The sequence below is a fragment of the Vicia villosa genome, unplaced genomic scaffold (assembly GCF_029867415.1).
Source record: "Vicia villosa cultivar HV-30 ecotype Madison, WI unplaced genomic scaffold, Vvil1.0 ctg.000255F_1_1_3, whole genome shotgun sequence".
NCBI classification, from domain to species: domain Eukaryota; kingdom Viridiplantae; phylum Streptophyta; class Magnoliopsida; order Fabales; family Fabaceae; genus Vicia; species Vicia villosa.
Genome location: NW_026705108.1, coordinates 256,343 through 273,349, shown reverse-complemented (window position 1 = coordinate 273,349; position 17,007 = coordinate 256,343).

Below are 17,007 nucleotides of genomic sequence, written 5' to 3'. Positions count from 1 at the left end.
CTCAAAACTCTGGTTCAGTTCTATGATCCCGTCTACCGGTGTTTCACCTTTCCAGACTATCAGTTGGTACCAACCTTGGAAGAATACGCCGATCTTTTGGGTATTCCTGTATCTGACAAAATACCTTTCAATGGTTTGGAAGCCATTCCTAAGTCACCAGTCATTGCAGCAAGTATCCACTTGAAGAAATCTGAAATAGAAAGTAATTGGACTACCAAAGGAAACTTTCCGGGTTTAACTTCGCAGTTTCTAATAAAGAAAGCCTTTGATTTCATTGACACTGGTAGCATGATAGCTTTTGAAGCTGTACTAGCCTTGCTCATCTATGGGTTGGTTCTGTTTCCCAACGTCAACGACTTTGTTGATATCAACGCCATAAAGATCTTTCTGATTGGAAATCCTGTTCCGACTTTGCTTGGTGACATGTATTTCTCTGTTCATCATAGGAATCGCCAAGGCGGTGGAATCATTGTATGTTGTGCACCTCTTTTGTACAAATGGATTGTTTCACACTTACCTAAGTCTCCTATTTTCACGGAAAACCGAGAAGGCTTACGTTGGCCTCGAAGACTTATGTCACTTACTAATAATGATATTCATTGGTATACCTTGGCTCGCTGTGGTACAGAAACCATTGATAGTTGTGGAGAGTTCGCCAATGTACCCCTCATTGGTACACAAGGAGGAATTAACTACAATCCGGTCCTAGCCCGACGACAACTCGGGTATGCAAATTCAATTAAACCAATGGGTCTCGCAGTGGAATGCTACTTTTACCGAGAAGGGGAGGATCCTCAAAGGTTGAAGACAAGAATGGTGAGAGCTTGGTGCGACGTCCGAAGAAAAGAAAAAGGTGGGATAAGGAACTGCATTGCTACGAACGCCTACACCAGCTGGGTAAAGAAAAGAGCAAAGGAGTTTCAAATGCCTTACGATTATGAAAAACCCATGTTCCCTGTGGTGTCTCAACTACACAACATTCCCATTGACACTACGGAAGAATACCAAGAGATTTTAGCCAAGATGAGGTCAGAAAAAGACGCTTGGGAAGAAAAGTTTCGTAAAACTGAGGAGGAAAATAGAAAGTTGAAGAAAAGAGTGAAAGATCACGAAGAAACTCTTTATTATCAAGATGGTTGGCTCATGAGTAAAGATGAGAAGATCCGTCAGAAAGATGCTGCAATCAGAAGATACATCAAAGAAAGCAAGAAGAATCTTGAAGCCTCGACAAGCAACGCTCCGATGCCTGACAATTGGAAGAATGTTGTTGACAAGCTGAGAGCTGAAAAGGCCGAGTTGAAAGCTTACTATGGGAAAGAAATCATGAAGCTCAAGCTGCACAACGCATTTGGTTTTTCGTCTGATGAAGATGTTTAGGATTTGTTTAGCTTTTTTATTTATTATTTGCTTTTGTAAGGAGCAACGCTCCAATGTTGTAACATTTCCCATTATTGCAAAAAAAAAATGAATGAATAAAGGATTTGTTTGTGTTCAAATGTTTGCAAGAAAATAATCTTTAAAATGTTTGGAAAAATCATAAATTTCTTTTTACATACATCATTCTGCATATCGAGTCTGTTGTATAGAGTCTTATCTTTTGGATCTTTCTCCAATAGATCGTCAAGCTGTCGCGTCTCAAAGTTTCTCGACCGCTCTCGCAATCAGATCACAGATACAATACTCGTTCAAGCAGAAGAAGAGTAATGGAACACTCTGAACAAGAGAATATTGAGCTCCGTGGTACGGTGACCACCCTTCAGGAAAAGTTGGAAAGTCTCACTACTCTGGTTGACTCCTTGATGGCCGCACAGAATCAGCCGCCACCACCCAACAGTCAAGCAACGGTAACATCTGAAGTCACTACTCCAGTTTCTACAGTTGCATTCGGTATTCCATCTTTCTCCATGCCAGAAGGTTGGGGCTCGCCTTTCAGCTTTGGTACAGGTTTCTGCCATAATTTCTCTGGGGTTCAAACAGCTACAGCTGAAGCGCCTGCTGCACAAGGTTCAACATTTATTCCACATTCAGGGGTAACTTTTTCCCAAATCACTATGGCACTTTCTCAACCCACTATGACAGTTCCGACCCCTACGGTTCACACTGTTCCTTATGATGGCAATGAGATTTATCATGATCAAGGTGATAGCACAAATTCGCGTAATCTTGTGGAAAATCTCCAAGAACAGTTCAACAAGATTCAGCTGGAAGTCAAAGCTATCCGTGGAAAAGATTTGTTTGGAAAGAATGCCCAGGAGCTATGTTTGGTTCCCAGTGTACAAATACCTGCTAAGTTCAAGGTCCCAGACTTTGAGAAGTACAAAGGTAGTTCTTGTCCACAAAGTCATCTCGTGATGTATGCTAGAAAGATGTCTACTTATGCAGATAATCATCAGTTGCTTATCCATTACTTTCAAGACAGTTTGACTGGTGCCGCACTGAAGTGGTACACAGGCTTGGATAGCACCAATATTCGAACATTCAATGACCTAGGTGAGGCCTTTGTCCGACAATACAAGTATAACTCGGATATGGCTCCAGACAGAGATCAGCTTCGATCCATGGCTCAGAAAGATCATGAAGCTTTCAAAGAATATGCCCAACGATGGAGAGAAACTGCTGCTCAGATTAATCCACCGTTAAAAGAGAAAGAGATGACAAAAATCTTCTTGAATACTCTCAGTCCCTTTTATTATGAACGCATGATTGCTAGTGCTCCAAGTGATTTCACCGAAATGGTAAACATGGGGATGCGTCTAGAAGAAGGGGTCCGAACCGGACGTCTAACTAAAGAAGGTGGATCTTCGAGTGGAACCAAAAAGTTCGGAAGTGGTTTCCCAAAGAAGAAAGAACAAAGTGTCGACATGGTATCCCAAGGGAGGCCAAGAGGAAATGTCAGTCGTCAACAACAGGTTTCTGCTATTGCGCCAGTCGTTAATACAGCGCCAAATCCGGGATTTACCCCGCAGTTTCAACAACAACAGCCTCGACAACAGGCTCAGCAGTTCAACAACAATCAGAATCGTGTGCAAAGAGCTCCACAGTTTGATCCGATTCCAATGACCTACACAGAGTTGTACCCTGCTTTGATTGAAAGAGGTCTTGTTCAAACTAAAGCACCACCACCAGTACCTGAGAAACTTCCATGGTGGTACAAAGCTGAGGTATCATGCCCTTATCATCAAGGAGCACCTGGCCATGATCTTGAGCATTACATAGCCTTGAAATATGAAGTTCAGAGGTTGGTTAGGTCAAATCTCCTCTCTTTCAGAAATTTGAATCCTAATGTGCAAGCAAATCCGTTGCCCAATCATGGAGGGCATGTTGTAAACATGGTATATGGATGTCCTGGCCAATACCGAGTCTATAATATCAACTTCTCAAGAGCAGATTTGGTACAAATGCACGCCACTCTTTGTCGGGGGCAGAATTTTCGCCAGCATCAATACGGTTCCTGTAGAATATGTTGTGTGGATCCTCACGGATGTTCGATTGTGAGAAGAGATCTCCAAGTTTTGCTAGATAATGGTACTATTGAGATCTACAGAAATAGGGGTGAAAATGAAGTTAACATGATAGGATGTTATCCGCATGAGCTTTTAGTCTCAGATATCAACTCGGAAATGCCTACAGTTAACGTCATCGTTCCTCATTTCAACATGCCTGAGCGCATGGAAGTTACTTACAACAAGCCGAAGGTTCCAATTGCTCCTTTGATCATTTGTCTACCTGGACCTGTTCCTTATGACTCTGACAAGGCAGTTCCATACAATTACAATGCCACAATGATAAAGAATGGACAAGAAGTTCCTTTACCTACTCTCTCATCTGTCGTAAACATCGCTGATGTGAGTCGAGTAACAAGAAGTGGACGTGTGTATACTCCACTACCTCCAAAGCAGCCTGTTGCTCCTGTAACTGGGCAAAATCCTGTTAATACACCAGTGGGGAATCCTGTGGAAACTCCTGTCAGTAATACAAACACTGATATTGGTCAATCCAGTGGAACCAATGTCAATCCAGATTTTGATGAAATTTTGAAGCTTATCAAAAGAAGTGAATACAAGATTGTGGATCAGCTTATGCAGACTCCTTCAAAAATCTCAATACTTTCATTGCTGTTAAACTCAGAAGCCCACAGGGAAGCCCTGATGAAGGTCTTGGATCAGGCTTTTGTAGATCATGATGTGACTGTTGACCATTTTGATGGGATAATAGCCAACATAACTGCTTGCAACAATTTAAGCTTCTGTGATGAAGAACTCCCCGAGGAGGGCAGAAATCACAATCTTGCTTTGCACATTTCTATGAACTGTCAGTCAGACTCTTTGTCCAATGTGTTGGTAGACACCGGATCTTCCTTAAATGTGATGCCAAAGAAGACTCTTGCTCGCTTGTCTTACCAAGGAATGCCTATGAAATTCAGTGGTGTAGTAGTCAAAGCATTTGATGGATCGCGAAAATCTGTTATTGGCGAAGTCAACCTTCCCATGACAATTGGTCCACATACATTTCAAATCACCTTCCAGGTCATGGACATTCAAGCTGCTTATAGCTGTCTGTTAGGACGACCATGGATCCATGAAGCAGGAGCGGTAACTTCTACGCTCCATCAAAAGTTAAAATTTGTAACAAATGGAAAATTGGTAACGATAAGTGGAGAACAAGCCTTGATGGTGAGCCATTTATCCAATTTCTCTTTCATCAGTGCTGATGATGTGGAAGGAACTCAGTTCCAAGGTCTCTCTTTAGAAGACGAATCTTCCAAAAAGAAAGCATCAATCTCTTCTTACAAAGAGGCAGTAAAAGTAGTGAAAGATGGAACTACCACTGGCTGGGGGCAAGTTGTGATCCCGACCAAGAATGAAACCAGAGCAGGACTCGGATGTTCACCAACATTCTCAAACTGCACCAAGAAGGATGAAACCCTTCGTCCGATCAAAGAAACGTTCCATGGTGGAGGGTTCCTTAATCCAATTCCTCAAGAGGTTAATGTCCTTATCGAAGAATGTATCGAAGAAGGTCTCTCCGATGATGAAGAAGAATGGAAATGTTATCTCAATGACTCGGGATACATATCTCAGGAAGAACCATATCCTCCGTCAGAGAAATCCAAAGGCAAAGAAACTGAGCCTGTTCCTGCAGAGATCTGGGACACCTTGGGACAACCAAGTGGAAAATTTGATTATATGGTGAAATACACTGCACCTGAAAGTTCAAAGATTGCGATTGAAGATATCCAACCAACTGGATGGGGAGATTCCTTTGAATATAATAGTCAACCAGAAGAGGCTTATCAACCCTGTCAATTTTCTCAGCAGCCTGAAATTACTGAAGATTTCGGATTCAATGCATCTGCCAAGGTTTATAATCCTGAAGGTGGTTATTATCACATAAATGCCATTTTTGAAGATGAAGGGGAAGATGGCCCCGTAACTGACTCGGAAAGTGTCGCTGACAATGAGTCTCTTCATCCTGAAGACTGGGAAATACATCCTGAAAATTCTGAAGATTGTGACTCGTCTTATGCTCTTCAAGAGGTGGAAGAAGACCGTTTCAACTCTATAAAGAACAAGGGTGACAAACCAGGGCCTTCAAATCCTGCTCGACCAGCGGTCAATGTCAATACTGAAGATCACTCTGGGGAGAATTTTCCTGAATACATAATACACAGAGGAGTTCGTTGCTACTGGAAGGCTGTCGACGTTCCGAATGTTGTTCGCCGCTCAAAGTAATCACCTCGCTGTTATTTTGACCTCCTGCCTTGCCCAAAGCAGAGAGATGTTTTATAGGGCTTTGCTTTTAAATGTTCCGCCCAAATAACTTTGTGTATAGGGCTTTGTTTTAAAAGTTTCCCTCTTTGTCCTGCCCAAGACAAATGAGTTTGTGTTTAGGGCTTTGTTTCAAAGATGAATCATAAATAAAGTGTCATTTTGAATTCCCTACATTATATGTTTTATTTTTGCTTTTTTCTGGAAATGGTAATCCTAAAAAACCAAAATAAAATAAAAAAAAAACTTTTTCAAAAAAAATCTGCATACACTCCTGCATTCATAAATTTTTCTGAAATAAATATAAATCACATGTGCAGATTTACTATTGATAAACCCATTGAATGCAATAACCCTATGCCCTCTCCCAACTTTGAGTTTCCTGTGTTCGAAGCCGAAGAAGAGGAAGAAGAGGAGATCCCGGACGAGATCTCTCGATTACTTAAGCACGAGGAAAGAGCCATTCTGCCTCACAAAGAGCCTTTAGAAAAGATCAATTTGGGTTCTGAAGAAGACATAAAAGAAGTGACCATTGGATCGCTGCTTGATACTGATGTCAAGAGTAAGTTGACAGACCTTCTCAAAGAGTATGTTGACGTGTTTGCCTGGTCCTACCAAGACATGCCTGGGTTGGATACCAATATTGTTCAGCATTACTTGCCATTGAAGCCAGAATATCCGCCAGTTAAGCAGAAATTGCGAAGGACTCACCCTGACATGGCTAACAAGATCAAAGTGGAAGTTCAAAAGCAACTCGACGCAGGTTTTCTAGTCACCTCTGAGTATCCTCAATGGTTGGCCAACATAGTGCCAGTTCCGAAGAAAGATGGCAAAGTCAAAATGTGTGTTGACTACCGTGACTTGAACAAGGCCAGTCCAAAAGACGACTTTCCATTACCTCATATTGACATGCTGGTTGATAACACCGCTAAGTTCAACGTCTTTTCTTTCATGGACGGGTTCTCCGGTTATAATCAGATCAAGATGGCTCCTGAAGACATGGAGAAGACATCTTTCATCACCCCATGGGGTACCTTTTGCTACAAAGTGATGCCGTTTGGATTAAAGAATGCAGGCGCAACTTATCAAAGGGCAATGACTACTCTCTTTCATGACATGATGCATAAAGAAATAGAAGTTTATGTGGACGACATGATAGCCAAGTCCAGCACAGAAGAAGAACATATTGAATACCTTTTGAAGTTGTTTCAACGACTAAGGAAATATCAGCTTCGCTTGAATCCTAACAAATGTACTTTTGGGGTTAGATCTGGAAAACTCTTGGGTTTCATTGTCAGCCAAAGAGGTATTGAAGTAGATCCCGACAAAGTCAGAGCTATTCAAGAGATGCCTGCACCAAAAACTGAAAAGCAAGTAAGAGGATTTCTCGGACGATTGAACTACATCTCCAGATTTATCTCTCAAATGACTGCTACATGTGGGCCAATTTTCAAGCTTCTCCGCAAAGATCAAGGGGTTGTATGGACTGAAGATTGCCAGAAAGCGTTCGACAGTATCAAGGAATACCTGTTAGAACCACCAATATTGATTCCTCCAGTTGAAGGAAGACCACTAATCATGTACCTTACTGTGTTAGAAGAATCCATGGGTTGTATGCTTGGACAACAAGATGAAACCGGTAAGAAGGAGCATGCCATCTATTACTTGAGTAAGAAATTCACAGACTGTGAGTCTCGTTACTCCATGCTCGAAAAAACATGTTGTGCTTTGGCTTGGGCTTCAAAACGTCTCCGCCAATACATGATCAACAATACTACTTGGTTAATCTCCAAAATGGATCCGATCAAGTACGTCTTTGAAAAGCCTGCCTTAACAGGAAGGATTGCCCGATGGCAAATGCTGTTATCCGAATATGACATTGAATACCGTGCTCAAAAAGCGGTCAAAGGAAGCATTCTCGCCGATCACTTGGCGCATCAACCAATTAATGAATATCAATCTCTCAAGTTTGACTTTCCTGATGAAGATGTCTTGTACTTGAAGATGAAAGATTGTGACGAACCGTTACCTGAAGAAGGTCCTGAGCCCGGATCAAGATGGGGCTTAATTTTTGATGGAGCAGTAAACGCTTTTGGCAATGGAATTGGGGCAATTATCATCACTCCCAAGGGTACTCATATCCCATTCTCCGCCAGATTGCTATTTGATTGCACCAACAACATCGCAGAATATGAAGCTTGTATCATGGGTCTCGAAGAAGCCATTGATTTAAGAGTCAAGATCCTAGACATATATGGAGATTCAGCCCTTGTGATCAACCAAATCAAAGACAAATGGGAAACTTACCACCCTGGTTTAATTCCTTACAGAGATTATGCAAGACGTCTTTTGACTTTCTTCAATAAAGTTGAATTGCATCATTTACCTCGAGATCAGAATCGAATGGCAGACGCCTTGGCTACTCTATCTTCCATGTTCAAAGTCAATCATTGGAATGATGTGCCTAAAGTCAGAATCACGCGCCTTGAAAGGCCCGCCTATGTGTTTGCAACTGAAGCAGTCATCGATGATAAACCGTGGTTCCACGACATCAAACGCTTCCTTCAAACTCAAGAGTACCCGCTTGGGGCATCAAACAAAGATAAGAAAACTCTAAGGAGACTTTCTGGCAGTTTCTTCCTGAACGGAGATGTGCTATACAATAGAAACTTCGACATGGTTTTGCTCAGATGCGTGGATAGACACGAAGCAGACATGTTAATGCATGAAGTGCATGAAGGGTCCTTTGGAACTCATTCAAATGGGCATGCAATGTCCAAAAAGATCTTAAGGGCAGGATACTATTGGTTGACAATGGAATCAGACTGTTACAAACACGTGAAGAGATGTCACAAGTGCCAGATCTATGCAGATAAGATCCATGTGCCACCGACTCTACTCAACGTTCTCTCATCTCCATGGCCTTTTTCCATGTGGGGTAACGATATGATTGGAATGATCAAACCGAAAGCTTCAAACGGTCATCGTTTCATCTTGGTAGCTATTGATTACTTCACCAAATGGGTCGAAGCAGCATCTTACGCCAATGTTACAAGACAAGTGGTTGTGAGGTTTATCAAGAACAACATCATTTGCCGATATGGTATTCCCAGCAAGATCATTACTGATAATGGTTCGAACTTGAACAACAAGATGATGAAAGAATTGTGTGAGGAATTCAAGATTGAGCATCATAACTCTTCTCCTTATAGACCAAAAATGAACGGCGCCGTCGAAGCCGCCAACAAGAACATTAAGAAAATCGTCCAGAAAATGGTCGTCACTTACAAAGACTGGCAGGAAATGCTGCCATTTGCTTTACATGGGTACCGTACTTCAGTGCGTACTTCAACAGGGGCAACTCCCTTTTCTCTAGTATACGGCATGGAAGCTGTACTCCCCGTAGAAGTTGAAATCCCATCAATGAGAGTCCTCATGGAAACTAAGTTATCAGAGGCTGAATGGTGTCAAAGCAGATATGATCAGTTGAACTTAATCGAAGAAAAACGTATGACTGCTCTATGCCATGGACAGTTATACCAAGCAAGGATGAAACAAGCCTTCAACAAAAAGGTTCGACCTCGTGAATTTCAAGAAGGCGACCTCGTGCTTAAAAAGATCTTGTCTTTTCAACCAGATTCTAGGGGCAAATGGTCTCCTAATTACGAAGGCCCGTATGTCGTCAAAAGAACATTTTCTGGCGGCGCCATGACTCTTGTAACCATGGATGGTGATGAACTCCCACATCCTGTGAATGCTGATGCAGTCAAGAAATACTTTGTCTAAAAAATACAAAAGAACAGCTCGGTAAGTCGAAAACCCGCAAAGGGCGACTTAGGCAAAAATGAGCGTCTCGGTGGACTGAAAACCTGAAAGGGCGGTCCAGGCAAAAATTAGAGACAATAAACAGAAAAATTCATCCTGGTAGATTGAAAACCTGAAAGGGCAATCTAGGCAAAAATTAGGGATTAATGCCAAAGTAACTGCATCAGTCCGTACTTCGTCACCTGAAGAGTCTTTTTCATCAGAGGATCTTCAATCAAATCATTGCCAATCTGAAGCAACAAGCACAGTTGGAACTCAAAGTTGTTAGGGGGAATAGTGGTTATTGCTTTCAATGTAGCCTTTTCCGCATAATTACCATTTCCAACTTTTGTAAATACTCCATGGAATTACGCCTTTAGCGGATTTCCATCCTATTAAATAAATTTGAGCCTTGTGCCCATTTGTTTGCAATCTTTAATTTCTTTCAGTTTCAAAATGACGCTTTAATTGTGTTATTCACTTTTGAAACAAAAAAAGAAAAAAAATAGGTTTTAAATGAATTTACTTTTCTTTTTCAAAATAAAAGCGAAATTTTCCTTTGAGTTGTGAACAACGGAAGGAACATCAGCAGTCGTCTCCACAGGATGAACAAAAGGATTCTCCCTGAAAAATTGTTGAGACAACGGTATTCTGGTCCCAGAAAAGAATTCCTGAAGAAGCTCTTCTATCCCCAGTGAAGAAGCTCTTCTATCCCCAGTGAAGAAGCTCTCCTATCCTCAGTGACGAAGATTTTCCATCTCCAGTGAAGAAGTTCTTTCATCTCAATGAGAAAAGATGCTCATCTTCCCCAGAGAAGTTTAAAGCACACAACATCATTCATCACCCGTGCTATCTACAACATGTTGAAAAACATTTGCCAAGTATTTGGTTGTATTGCGACGTCGGTCCCTCTCCAGCATACTTCTTTGTCTGTCAGTATTGTCAGCATGCATACTACATTCATGACATTCATCATTCATACATATTTGCATCATTTATGCATTCTTGCATTTTTCAATGTCTGCCTAAAATCACTTGTCCAGGATATACCTATCCCAAAAAAAAAAAGAAGAAGAAAAAAAAAAAAGAGAAAAAGAGGAAAAAGAAACAGTATGGGCGTGTCATCTCTCCAAGTAGGTTATCACCCATAAGCCAAAATAAAATCTTCTTTCTCCAGGTCCCCACTGAGATCATTCCTCGTGGAAGAAGGTTGCTTTAGTTTTCTCCTCTCAAAACGGAGGAGAAAATCCCCAGTCGAGTTCATTCCTCATTGGGCACAAAGTCTTGTTTGACTGTTTCTTTCCAATTCATTCATGGATAGAACCCTGTCTTTACCAAAGATTCAAATTCCGATTCCCCAAATAGAGTCAAGAAAAAAATAGACAATAAGCAATAGCCTCGTCATCTGAGCAGCTTATGTCTCTTTCAAAAGTTTTTTCCTCTCTAGGAAATCAATCATGAAGACCATTTGACAATCAGGGCCTTATTACTGTTCACAAGGCTGAATAACCAGTAATTCCCCTAGCAAAGTCTCCAGGATCATTTTGTCACTTGGCTGATAATCGATCATGTCTTCAAAACCACTATCACGAGGCTGGTAGTCGGTAACCTTTTGTTCTGGTTATATTATTTAACATGTCTATCACAAGGCTGATAGTCGGTAATATTAACCGAACCTTTGAAACTCTTTTTACCTTGTCAAGTCTATCACCATGCTGATAGTCGGTAATACAGTTTCATACCTTTCACCTTCACATTATTAAACAAGTCTATCCCCATGCTGATAGTCGATAATGTCGATAGGTAAGCTTTTCTTACAAAGCTATCATTCCCCGGTGAAGCATACACTTGCTTTCCCGAAAAGACAAAACGGAATCTCTTCCTAAAACGGATTGAGATATCCTTCCCGATCTCTTTTCCCCAGTGGAGTCAGTTTGATATCCTTCGGTAAAGATATTCTTGCATCATTCGCAATTTTGGTATCCTAGGTCCAAAATTCGCGTCTTCTGATATTTAAGTCTCTTCCACCCTATCAAAACGAAGATTTTCAATCTTCATGTCTCAGGTTGAAGAAACTTAAATAGGGGCATCTGTCATACCCCAATTTTTGACCTAAGATACCACCTCATATCATTTGCATATGCATCATTTGCATCTCTAACAAATTGCATAGCTTGTGTTTGTTACTTGTGCTCAGCCGGGTTTAATCAAGAGATCACTCATCAGTGCAAGGAACAGTCAATTAGGGTTTTGTTCTCCCTTCATCTCAAATGAATCATCTTCATCAACAATCAACATTTGGTCCTCAGAGATTCATTTCAACAAGCTCAAAGGCTCTGAACCAACCAGATTAGGGTTTTGACTGAAGATAGCACACCCCTGACTTTTGCTCAGGATTTGACCTAATGACTTGGGACATAACCTCAAGACCCCAAGTACATCATTTTGGCCTAATCTATTGGCTCAAGACATCTCTTACACAAGGAATGATCAACAGTGAAATTGCAAATCATCAGATTAGGGTTTTGAACTATCAGGGACCAAAATCAGGGATCACATTTGGGAAACCCTAAAAATCCCCAGGGAGTCAATCAAAGGTTTCAATCATCCTCAAATAATCCCTATGACAATATCCAATGGAAATTACATCTCAATTCAAGATCCACAGTCATCAATTTCATCAGGTCGACAATTAGGGTTTTTGACCTAATTCATCTGAACAACTGACTTTTTAATCAGGACAAGAGGTCACAACTCAAACCATGGCTCAATATCCTCTAATACTTCAATGTGATCCATTCATACCATTCATTTGATGAGGATAGCCTGTTTCATTTGAAATCTCCAGAAACGCGATTCGTCTGAAAAAGTCAACTGTACAAGATCACCATTGACTTTTGGGGAATTTTGGTCAACCATGACTTTTGAAGTTTTGAATCATCAATATATGATATATGAAGTCAATTGATCAAGAAAAATCAAGAAAATCAATCAAGAATCAAAAAGTCAAAGTTTGACTTTCATACTTAGAAAATTTTCTAAGTGTTTTTCAATGGTTTTTTCCAAACTTTGGAGGGGAATAACTCAAAATTTCACCTACAAACTAAAAAAAACTCCCAACATGAAAGTTGTAGATTTTGATCCAATAAACAACTTTGACACATATAAATTTTTTCCATAAGATCAACCATTTAAGAGATATGGAGCTTCAAAGTTGGCATCTTTGGAAAATTTCACTTGAAACCTCATTTTTTTCAAAGTTCATGGATCTTTTTCACCCACTTCCTTAAAGATCTTGAAGAAACTTTTAACTAGGGTTTTGAAGAGTGTAACATGAGCTTTCCAAAATGTCCAAGAGCATGAAAAAATATGGAGTGTAGCCATGGTTTTGAATTTTGACATTAGTGAACTTTTCACTTGAAATTACATGCCATTTTCACTAAGTTATGAACCAATTTGCCAAATGATCCAAGTAATGATGCATAGAAGCAATAATTGAATGATATTTTCTGATTTGAGATCAGAATGGAAGAGGATAAGAAGCTTGAGAAATAACCATGGTTAAGTCACTTTTAACCATTTGCATTTAATGTGAAAGATTCCTTTTTATCTCTTAAGCCAAATCATCATTCTTGATCAACTTGCAAGAGCTTTGTATTCAGAAACTTTGGCCTATAAATAGAGGTCCTTACCTCATTCAAAATCACACCAAAACCTCACAATTATAGGTTTTCTCTCTTCTTTCTTGAATTGCAAGTTTCATAGTTTTCAAAGAGGTAGAAAACTCAACCTCCAAACCATTGAAGTTATGGCCAAAGTGATGGTTCTAACATCTCATAAACATCATATGGGATGTGTTTGATCCATTCACACACCCCAAAACACCTCAAATCTCAAAATCACTACCTCACTTCCATATATGCACATAATAAGCCTTATCATGCCAAAATCAATTCCAGGCTATTTCTGTCCAAACTAGCACTTCAAACACCATCCATATACTTCATATGAACTATCCAAACACTCACCATCAACCTGTAACCTCATAATCATCAAGCTCGATCCATACTTAAAGCTTCTGCAGATCGGGTTCCATGGCCTTGCTCAAGTGAATTCAAACTGTTCCAAGCATTCAAACATGTTCCATAAGGTCCATTGATGCTGTCCAGATCAAGAAACAACAACTGGAACTCCTCATTTGCAGAATTCGATTTTCAGTTTTGCCATTTTTAAGGTAAGTGCTCATGAACTTCAAACTCTATTCTCCATGCATCATAAATGAAATATGAACATACCATCTTGTTTCTGCACACATGAGGATCATTAACCCTCAATCAATTGCTATTTATCTTGCACATACACAATTTCATGATCAATCTCAGAATTAGGGTTCTTCACGATTTCCAGAAAATTGATGACCTTAGAGTGGAAATAAATGAAATTAAAGATCACCATCATGTTCCTTATGGAAAATCGAGTGAAATAGACCCCTTACTTGATCCAAACAATTCAGTTTTCAGAATTTTCAAATTTGATTTGGGGATGTGTTCTTGGCGCCTTTTTTTGTTCATAAATTTCAAATGTTTGTTTTTAATATAATTAAATGGAGGCATATGTATAACAAGCTGCGCGCGCAGCTCAATTGGTCATTGTTTTGATTGGCAAGCATGAGGGCGTGGGTTCAAGTCCTTGTGGAGACAAAACCAATTTTTTATCACTTATTTTTCTTATTTTTCTTCACAAGCTTCATTTAATTAATTAAGTAACCAAACTAATTCATTTTTTCTTCATTTTTTAAACACTTCTCATTTAATATACATATTTTATGAATACCAAAAAAAATCATCAAAAAAGATTTATTTAATACATTTTTAAATAGGTTTAAAATGACGTGTTTTAAGTGTTTTTTTAATACTTTAAAATATTGTTTTCCATTTGATTTTCAAACATAATCACTTGTAAATATTTTTTGAAGCAAACCCTAATCATCTAAGTGTTAATTAAGTATAATCTTTTTGCTTGTTTTGATTAAATTAACTTCTTTCAAAAATCAAACCGTTTTAAACAAGCGATCGCGATTCTTTTCAAAAACGATAAAACATTTCTTTTTGATTTCAAAAGAAAACTTTTGATTAAATCTTTGTAATTGATCAATTGATTTTCAAAACGAAGTGGGGCCTCTCGAATATTAGAGAGTGTAAGTCCCATTTCTTTTCTTTTTGTACAGTTTTTTTTAAAAAAATAAAACTTTTTCAAAATAAAATCTTTTCAAACAATTTTCAAAACAATTTTCAAAACAATAAAACTTCAAAGAAACAAAACTTTTCAAACATACCATGGGCCTCCATGTAGGTATAAGTCCTAAGCCCCTTTTGTACATACCCACTCCAGTACGTGAAATTAGGTATTTCATTGTACGCCTTTTATACATATCTCAATCTGTTTTTTTTAACTTTGAATAACAAACCAAAAATGAAGGTTTCTTTAAACCTTCCCAAAAAATATACCATGGGCCTCCATGTAGGTATAAGTCCCAAGCCCCTTTGTAAATACCTGTTTACATAGCTTTGAATAAATTCAAGTGGACTTCTCCCCGAGTGTGAGTCCCGAGCCCTGTGTATACAAATGGATCATGCTTACAGGTATATTTCCTTCATAAACTCCATTATATACACACACTTTGTCATATATGTATAACTGTTCATATTTGTTCATGTACTTGTTCATGTTTGTTCGTACTTGTTCATACTTGTGATTGTGTTATATATGCTTGTTCAACTTAGTATAACACTAGGTTCCCCATAGCCTCCTATTGGGCTTCGTGCAAAGAATCTCCCTAGTTTAGGTTAGGACATAGAGTATGGTTTCCCGGTGAAATCGCTCTAAGAGCTCAAACCAACTATACCATGCCTCCCCTTGGGCTTTGTACAAACGAGTGACCCTCCCATAGCCTCCTCTTGGGCTTACAATGCAAGGACCCTGGATTGTCCCTCCCATAGCCTCCTCTTGGGCTTACAATGCAAGGACCCTCGGATAGCCTCCTCTTGGGCTTCGTACAAGGACCCACGGGCTTCTTATAAGCATCCCCAATATCCAAATCAAATACCCTAGGAGATTAGACATTTTTCATCTCTATGATAGGAGTATCTCTTCTATATCATCACAAACAATCAATCAATCAAACTTTTTTGCCACAAGGCTGGCTAATCAATCAAACTTTTTTGCCACAAGGCTGGCTAATCAATCAAACTGTTTTACCACCGTACTGGATGATTAATCAAAGTTTTTGTCACAAGGCTGACTTCATTGAAACTTTTGCCACAAGGCTGGCTGATTAATCAAAGTTTTTGTCACAAGGCTGACTTCATTGAAACTTTTGCCACAAGGCTGGTTAAACAAAAACATCTTTATCATTCTAAGCACCCTAAGTGGCATGGCCCCGGGCTTATAATGAAAAGATTTTCAAACAAAAATCAAACAGATGTATGTGATGATATAGATTAGATACATCGAACATTGAGATGACATTTGTCTCTTTTCCTTTGCTTCCACTAGCATAAGTGGGAACTACGATTGCTCTGACTTTCTCAACATCCCTTTGAGAATACGTAGGCACAAGGTCGATCCTTGGCGAGCAAAACAAAACAAAAAAAAACCATTCAAACCTTAGCACCCGTAGACCCCGAGCTACAGATGCTCTGATTCCCTCTAAGGGATATGTATGCAGAGGATCGCGATGATCTTTGCGAGCATAATCAAACAAACACCTTAGGTCCCACCTATTTCACAAGAACCTCCACCACAACAAGAATGGAATAAACAAAACAAAGAAACCTATAGAGTACTATAGATACGTTGGGTGCTAATACCTTCCCTTCGTATAACCAACCCTCTTACCCAAGATCTCTCCCCCACCTTTAGGTTATTGCAGTTTTTTTCCTTTTCCTCTTTTGGAAACAATAAAAAGTTTGGTCGGTACAAAAGAAAAATCATTTTTTGAGCACTCGAGCCCAAAGAAGGCATCAGGTGTCTCATCCCGAAAAAAAACAACGATTTTTCGCCCGCGACACCCATGGAAAGTTATCTTCTTTTTCACACTCCAAAAAAGCAAACCCGACCGAATATGTCTTGTCCGTCGAGGTCACACCGACAATCTCTAGAAGAGGAAGCCTATACTTGTTGGTTTTGTACGTCGAATCCATCACAAGAACGGTTGGAAATGTGTTGAATAATTTGATACTTTCGGGATGAGTCCAAAATATATCACGCACCGTAACTTTGTCCTCGGACGTTCGGAAGCTTGACACATATTTGTTGTCGCCTAATAGCTTCAAAAGTTGTTGCATTTCCGACCGAAGGCCCATTTTCAAAACTTTGAGATTGTGTCGTTCATTGTAAACTTGCTTGATATTTGAAACGCTATCCGGTTTTTTAC